At 34.5% G+C, this 8,924-nt stretch overlaps 1 long non-coding RNA gene across 1 annotated transcript; it reads right to left on the reverse strand.

The window, feature by feature from the left end:
- Positions 1–7,545: 7,545 nt before the first annotated feature.
- Positions 7,546–7,980, reverse strand: LOC110675369. The gene is made up of 2 exons (XR_002499419.1): positions 7,864–7,980; positions 7,546–7,789 (listed from the first exon to the last, which is right to left on the reverse strand). It is a non-coding gene; the product is annotated as an uncharacterized LOC110675369 (long non-coding RNA).
- Between the last annotated feature and the right edge of the window lie 944 nt (positions 7,981–8,924).

Here is an 8,924-nt window from a genome sequence, read left to right on the forward strand (position 1 = left end):
AAATTTTCATATAGCGTTAAACGCCCAGAGGTATGCAACGCCCTATAAATGTTCCGTAGTTCATTCAATCTTGTTCGATTTATACTCCATTATCAAAGTTACCCCAAAACAGAAAACCGACTTTCGATTATATAAAAAATTATATATCCATTCAGAATAAATCTTTTGGCAATCTATCAAGTGCAATCGATAGCTAGGATGTCAGTACTTGTTTTAAAAATATGAATTGTAATTCTTTGAAACAGCATGTAGAAATATTCAAGTTTTCTTCGAAAAAACTATCAAAGTTACCCCGTTTTACGGTATGTTTAAAATGTATTTTTCCATGCCATTGGCATCGGGATAGGTTTCTTGTTGGTATACTATTCTAATGAAACCAAATTTGTTTTGATGTCCATATTCCATGTTCCATGTCCGCCAATGGCATAAAAATACATTATAAACATACATGAATGTCAATTCTGCTCATTATTGTCGCAATAAATACTGAAAAAAATCTTTTCGACATATTTTCAATTGACTCAATAATATTATATTTGAAAAGAAACGACAAAGGAAAAAAAATATACATAGCCATACATAATAGGGGATGTCATTCAAAAATAGAAAGTTTTAATATAAAAGTTTACTAAACTAATGGCTTAAGGCAACTATAACTATCAGAACAAATAAAAAAGATATTTGGTGAACAAGTTTTTATCAAACTACATGTAAAATATAATGCAGGTAATTCAGCAACAAAAATGGAACAGAAAGATTTTAATTTAAAAAAATGTGCTGTAAAATTATTGGACACCCCGAATCCTGCAATATCATCAATTAAAGATCCATCTGTAAAATAAAACTTATCGGAACTTACTCCAACATATTTACGATTAAAAAATAAACTAGCAAATCGAGAAATGTCATGGCATAAAATTTGTTTCAATTCTTCATGTAAAGATAATTCAATCATAGGTTGCAGCGAATTAATTGTAATTTTATGTAGGAGATGAACCAGCCTATGACTGAAAGTCTCGATAATAAAGATAATAATAATCTAGGGGGTGCGGACTCGAAGATTTCGGTTGTTCAAATTGAACACAATCTTTTCCACGAGTGCTTATCGTTGTGTGTTTGCTTGTCTCGTAGGAAACCACATTCAAAATGCACACTTAAAATGCTCAATACAAAGCTCCATTAGTTCAATGCACTTAATAAGAAAGTTTCTGGCCGTATGTTAGTTAGAAATATATTTTGAGCTGTTGTACAACACTTATGCATGATTTGGACCAAGCACATCAATTCTTTAACAGTTGGCGGTTTTTGTGTTACATAAATTGTACAACAATTTTTAGCGTGTCAAAATCACGACCCTGCATTTCTAGGCGTACTCTGATCAATTTTATAAAAGTTTAAGTTTGACAGCAGCCTGGCTGCTTGTTGATTTTCTGTTCGCATCCCCCATATAATAATAATAATAAATTTAATTTAGAAGGTTCAAATACGTAAAAGATTTACATAATAATTAAATATTTCCAAACATATTGAAATGTCAAGAGTTCAGCAAGCATGTTTGAATACGGGTCATCGCAAATTTAGCATATAGAGGGAGAAGGGGCATAGGGACAATGAAAATTCGCGACAAAATTCCTGAAATTTCGCGTTTGACCTAAGCAATAAATTCAAAATTTCGCGGCTTTGTCGCGGTCCCAAAATTTTGGTTGTTTTATACACAAAAATTCACATTTTCTGTAAAAATAGCCTTTATGTATGTGAAATTCGCGGAAATCATTAAATGTAGTTTTTATTTTACATATTTAGATGATATGTTTTTTATCAGAGTGGTACTGAAAAATTCAAAACAAAAAAAAGCAACTCAGAAAGACGTCCAAGTTGAAACTAAATGATAAAACATTTTTGATGAAACTTCCACTTCAAGATGATTAAACCATTTTCAATAACAAAAACTTGGAATTCACTGTGGTTATCATATAAATTCGCCAAATTCAATTAATTTCGCGGCATTTCACGGGATTTCATAAATTTCGCGGCGAAGGCCAAATTTCGAGGAAATCGTGAATTTCCATTGTCCCTAGGCATAATGAACACAAAAGACGAAATATAGGATGGTCTGTAGCCTTGAGGTTACCCTTTCGCTTCATAAGCGGAAGATCATGGGTTCGATTCCCAGCCCCTCCACAAAAAAACCCGTCCAGCCACCAGAAGACGCCTCACGGAGGACCGTGCTTTGGGGAGCTCATCCATCCTCCGTCAGTATCAGATGTGGTGACTGAGACAAACTGACCCTCTTCGCAGGCAGCTAGCCTCACTAACAACAGAGCTCTCTCCTACCTGCTCGGTGTGAGAGTAAAAGAGTAGGAGAGAGTGAAAATAAGATGTAAATATAGATAAGTTAAAATAGATCTGTATCGGTAAAGAAGAAGCTACAGATCAGCTGATTCCGGCACAGTAGTGGCCACGAGCACAGAGTGCCTTAAAAAAAAAGACGAAATAAACACTCCCTTATTCTTTGCGAACATGCAGATTTCTTCAAAATATGTGAAATCTGCATTGAAAGCTGTATTGCATATGAAATCTTTGATGGTATAAAAGTTTATTTTTTACAATTGTCATTGGATAAGCTGTATTTTTATTACCAGCATGAAAATGGTATAAAAGCGAGGCGATTATATATAGAATAGTAAAACTTTAATGACCAGCCGAGAGCAACTTAAAAGTATTTCAGTTCTATGGTCTTATAATAAGTATTTGCCTAACCTACAAAAAAATGAGATTTATTCGCCTAGAACCTTATTAGTGTGAAAACCACTTCCAAGATGGCACTAGCTGGTAAATACAGTACTGGACAGAATAAAGTACGCATTGGCCGTTTTTCCATACAAAATGATCAAGTTTGGAGTCTTATATCTCGGTTTCTAGTTGTCCGATTGACCTGAAATTTTCACCGCAGCTTGAAAGTAACCTCAAATTTGCTAGGCTAGAAATTCATAGTTTTTCATTAACGAACTTTTAAGTTATCGCAAATCTCAAATTTTGATAAAAATGGCAAAATTTTAAAGTAAAAATAATTTTTATATTAAAATATTTAGAGCAATATGTCCTTCTGCAAAAATGTACAATTTGATAAGACACACAAATTTGCAGAACATCATTTTTCGGTAAAACGATTGTTTTCAAAATATTTTCAAAACTAAATTTTGCAATTATTGAAAGATTTTCAATAATTTAATAGATTGTGTTTCAAATGCAGGTGAAAATTTCAGATCAATCGGAACACTAAATGCTGAGATTCAGATCTCCAAACTTGACCATTTTGTTTGGGAAAACGGCCAATGCGTACTTTTTTCTGTCCAGTACTGTATGTTATTCACTTATACTTCAGTCTAATGATGAGTCACAAATTTGATGGCTTTGACAAAGTTGATGAACTACATTAAACTTATTCCTCTAAAATGTTATTGATACACAAATAATATTTTGGATGTTGGGAATTAACTGTAAACTAAATTTGGGGCCTTCCTTAGCCGAGTGGTTAGAGTTCGGGGCTACGAAGCAAATCCATGCTGAAGGTGGCTTGGTTCGATTCCCGGTCGGTTCAGGATCTTTTCGTAAAGGAATTTTCCTTGATTTCCTCTGGGCATAGAGTATCGTCGTACCGTCGATGGGGTGACAATGGGTCTAGGAGGTGAGATTGGGTCAAAACGGAAAAATATGATTTATGAAATATTTCAGCTAATAACGCTGATATTACTAAAATTAATAATTCATATATTAGGGAAATAATATGTTCCCTAATATATGAATTATCACAATATACATTTTTGGAAATAGTAGTGTTTGTTTACTATATCAATAAACATGTATGTTGAAGCTAGATAAAATGTACAACATGAAATTTCTCATGTGCAAAGTATCACGCATGTACTTAAACCTCTATCGTTATATTAATAGAAGGTTGAAAGTCTTTTCATTACACTGCACACGTATTTTCCGGAATCTATTTGATTTTTCTGATTCAAATTCCGGACTGCTTCAAATTCCGGACACGCAACTTTGTATGGGAAAGGTTTCACTTGAAACATTTCAAAATTTTCCGTTAAAAAGTTCCCAACTTCCAGGCGCGTTTTAATAAGCATTTTTCATAGCAATCCATGAGAATTTGTAATGTGCAACTAGTTTTGACGTTGCTCTTACGGCTGGGAAGCCTACCCAACTAACAATTTTAGCGCTATAAGCCAAGATTATTTGCTTTGTGCTGTATAACAGTTGAATTGAAGCAGCGAACGCAGCAAAAAATGAAAGCTGACAAAAATAGAACGATTAGCGTTAATACAGCTGTAACGCAAACGTTTTGCAGCTGCAAATCTTAGCTGAATAAATTTCGTCAGTTATCGCTTTTGCTGCTTTCACTAAGCTGTAACTCAACACCGTAAAAGATAGCAACCTAATTTTGTGGAATAAAACTCGCCATCATCAATCCGGCTGCTTCTATACAATATGATTTGTTATGCTGCTCAATATATATTTAAGAAGCGCTTTGTCGTTAGTTATACAGCGAGCATACAGCAGTATGCTGTAAAACAACAACTTGTGGCGCATCTACTCAGCTTGTTGGATGTAAACATTGCGTTTGACGTTTCGCACCCTTTTACAGCCTGATGAAGTGGTGTAAGCGCGGCTATGGCATCTTTTACGATCATTATAAAATATTGTGTGAACCGTTTTCGATGTAGAACAAAACGGTGTGTTTTCTTTGCCTTTCGATATACACTGTAGTGGCAACAAGGGCAGCGTCGAGACTTGTGGATGCAGAGATCGTGAGTTCGATTCCAAGCGGTGGCAGGTAGCGTTGGGAACATTTTCAGTTACTTATGATATGAATTCCGGAAGCTGTGAAACAGCTTGAAAATAATATTTAATCGATAATACAGCAAAGCTGTATAATAATTATTCAACAGTTGCGAACTGGTTGAGAAAGCGCCTTCCGAAGATGTTACATAGCTACTTGTCGTATAACTGTCGAGATAGAGCAATGATCGGTATGAATAAGAGCTGCCAACACAGCTTAAAAGTAGCTGAGTAGATTCGCCAGATTTGTTGGTAAAAGGATCGCATAGAAGCTTTCGTTCGTATGTACAGCGCCTTTACCCAGCATAAAGCCGTATAAAGAGGGCCTAGAGAATGTTTACATTTGCATTAAATGTTAGTTGGGTAATTAATAATTGAATTATTTTAATTTTGCTTTTCGTGAGCTGTCCGGAGTTTGAAACAAAGTGTCCGTAATATGAAGCAAAAGTGAGGTTGCGTCCGGAATAAGGATCATGGAAAGGTTACTAATTTCTGTTTATTTTAGGTAATTCAAGCAGTGGAATTCAAATATTCACCCAACATTCGAAAGTAAAGAGCTTTAGTAGATTGATAACGCACAGGTATCATAAATAATTATTCAATTTATATCCTTTCCGATCGGTTATACTTCACCGGAGCCTTAAGTGTCCGTAATATGAATCAAAACGGTATTTCCCGCATTTAGAGCCTTCAATGACACTAACGATTTAGAAAATTCATGCACCCAACATAGGCTACTTGATGAGATTCACGTTTTTGAACTACTGTACTGGGAAAGCCACGTGATTTTCGCGAAATTCAAGCCTACTACTATTACCATTCCCAGCACTGGTCTATAACATCAAAAATTGAGGTGAGATTGGGTCAAGCAAGAACGATAGTAAATGAAACTGCAAGTTCACCTTTTTGACATTTTACGGTGCCAGGTGTTCTCTTTTTTCATCATCTACAGCAAAATAAAATTAAATAATAAATACAGCATCTCTGAAACATCAAACAAGTCTACTTGAGTATTCTGTGCATTGAATATCAATACAACGCATTATGACAACTTCTCAAACCAGTAACCAGTGTTTCGTGCGCAGCAACATCATAAAAATTTTATCAAACGGATTTTTTTTTTTGAAATTTGATTATGTATCAGTTTTTTTTTCATATTATAGAAGCATCTCACGGAAGTACAAAACGTTGAAGACAATTAGAGGGAAAAAACATGAAAATTTATGTAAACTTGACGATAAATGTTGGGTTTACATATTTTTTCACATACCTCTTCAGTTTTTTGGTACAGTCAAACCTCCATGAGTCGATATTGAAGGGATCATCGACTCATGGAAATATCGAGTCATGGAACAGCTTTTCTCTGGAAAGCTGTTTGAAGGGACCATCATAGTAACCATGATTTTCTGTATTTAGTATGGTTCCATGAGTCGATATCGAGTAATGGAACATCGACTCATGGAGGGTTGACTGTATAATCGTTCTATTAAGTCGGTTTATCATACCTGTGAAACATCTTAGATATTTTTTCGTCTTGTTTGCATCGTATTTCATCAATATTAGTCAGCTATGAATGGTTTTGCAATCATATTCTCAAAAACAAGTTATTTCAATTACAGTGACCCAATGTCACCCCCTCTATGGGGTGAGATTGGGTAATTTTTCATTGACTTCTGGTGCCGCTGTGAATAAAAATGTTTCTTTAAGTTTTTGAACAGTTGTTAATGTACCATCAAAGTACATACACACCAAATTTGAAGTTTATTGGAGTTAAATTGCGATAGCTATTCAATAAATAAATCGTACATATCCCTTTTTGACCCATGCTCACCCCCAACGACGGTACCTGCCACACGATATACAAATGCAAAAATGCCAACTTTGGCAATTATTGCTCTCAGTTGATAACTGTGGAAGTGCTCATTGATCAGCTGAGAAGCAGGCTCTGTTCCAGTGGGGACGTAATTTTAAGAAGATTCTGGAAGGGCTGGTAGGGAGGGTAGGGAATTACGTTTATACCTAGTTTAAATATATAATGTGTGCATACGATGGTTGAAATACGCGTATCTGTCAAAGGATACAAACCAGGCATTGCAAACTCATCTGAGCGTAGAGATCATCTTTGCACGTTGAAAAGATATTATCCCTAATCCAAGAGCACATTGAGATGATACAATCTTTCCATCTTAAACATAAAATGATTATCATTGACAGTTCATAAACGTACTTTTGTAAGACTAAGTGTATGGTGTCCCACATTTGTGGAAATGATTGTGGAAAAAAAAAATTGCTAGCTCAGTGAGGAGCTGGACCGGTCCTTGAACTTTTGTCAGTTATTTTCTCATATTCAAACAATGGTAGTAGAGAGAACTAAAACTGTTTACTTGGCTAGGAACTGATTAAAGTGAAGAGAATACTTCTTGTATCTTACACCTATGAATTCATATTGTGCTTCTCCTCAATTGGTTTTAAGCGAGATTAACAATATAACTTGTTTTGTAAAAAATGAATCGAACAATTGTATTAAATTTATGTGTAGGCTTGTCTATAAGTGTACTTATTACTAAAAAATATGTGAAGGGAGCAGCAGCTCAACCTCAAGCTCATCCTACAGCTCATCTCAAAACCAAACGCGGTTTGTACAAAGAAACAAAATGGGTTGAAACATAGAGAAATAATTGAATAATGCAGTTATAGCGGTTTTCTAGCATGGTTATCTTTATTATTTGACGTCACGTTGATCCCACAGATGTCATACAACAATAATAATGAATAATCTTGTTAAATTAAGATTTTGGGAAAACAATTCCTAACATTGGTAGCGTTCTTCGTTGAATCCCTTGAGACGACGTTAAGGCATTTCTCATATATCCTGGTTGAACATGGGAAGAAGGCAATTTGACCGGAATGCCTTCACGGAAGTAGAGGGCTGCGTTACCTAATAATAAACGGAAATAATGTTTTGATCTATTTCAATTTGAATAATTATCTAACACTCTTCAAATAACCCACAAGTAATATTAATTCTTGATCCTGGCTTTGATTTGCATGATTGATAGTGTCACTGATTGAGAATTTGTTACGCATGGTTTGCTTAGGTTGAAAGATTCTATTGATGATCAAAAGAGTCAGAGATCTAGGGGAAAAATCGATCAAAGAGCTCAAAGATTATATCTTGTTATTCTATCCATATCCCACTCAGATGATCAAAAGATGAGATGAAATGTAATGCCTGATACAAACTCTAGTGGAATTTAATGGTATAATACTAGATTCGGTTTTTCATCTACTTAAGATTTTATTCTTTTCGCTATTTTACATCTTAATTTGTCCAAATTGACTTTTGTGTCTACGACCTTCAATTTTTTTTTTCATAACATCATTGTTGTAAAATTTTGTTCAATGTTAGTTAGTTAAATATACATATTTTTTTTTCGCTAAAATTTTCCATAATCAGTCTTATGCTATTGCCTAGTATGTCTGAAAGGTTGTGGTAACATATTGTTTCAATCAGGCAATTTTTTCAGCGGAGTTTAGTCAAAACTACATATTTGTGGAAAACGTGCGTGCCAGGTGTAATGCCTTTAAAACAACACATATGACTAAAAACTAAGGTAAATGATAAAATATTTAATCTTTACTTTGTCAAAACAAACTTTATAGATGTACAATACAGGATGTACACTCGAAATTAAAATTCATACATACATCTTTCATCTACGATCATTTACTTTACTGACAGGAAATAGTAATCACCCTGTATATTTGAATGGCTCAAACGTAAAGCAGTGTACGTGACATTTTGGTCAGTTTAGAGTTGAGTTGAGCTAATTTTACTGTTTCCAAGCGTTTTACCGATTTTTCCGCTTAACAGGAAAAAATTATAATCTTTAAATACCGGCTTGTATACAATTTGTATAGAATGAAAAACTAATAAAGTTGATTTTCTTAAAACTAGGTTTTTGTCCCTTTGCTCATAACTCCCTCATTTTTATGCCAGTCGTTATCACAAGACTAAGAAAGCTTTTCGTCTTTACAGAGCTGGTAGCAACTGAATGCCTTTAATATAGGAA

Source organism: Aedes aegypti, chromosome 2, assembly GCF_002204515.2.
Source record: "Aedes aegypti strain LVP_AGWG chromosome 2, AaegL5.0 Primary Assembly, whole genome shotgun sequence".
NCBI classification, from domain to species: Eukaryota; Metazoa; Arthropoda; class Insecta; order Diptera; family Culicidae; genus Aedes; species Aedes aegypti.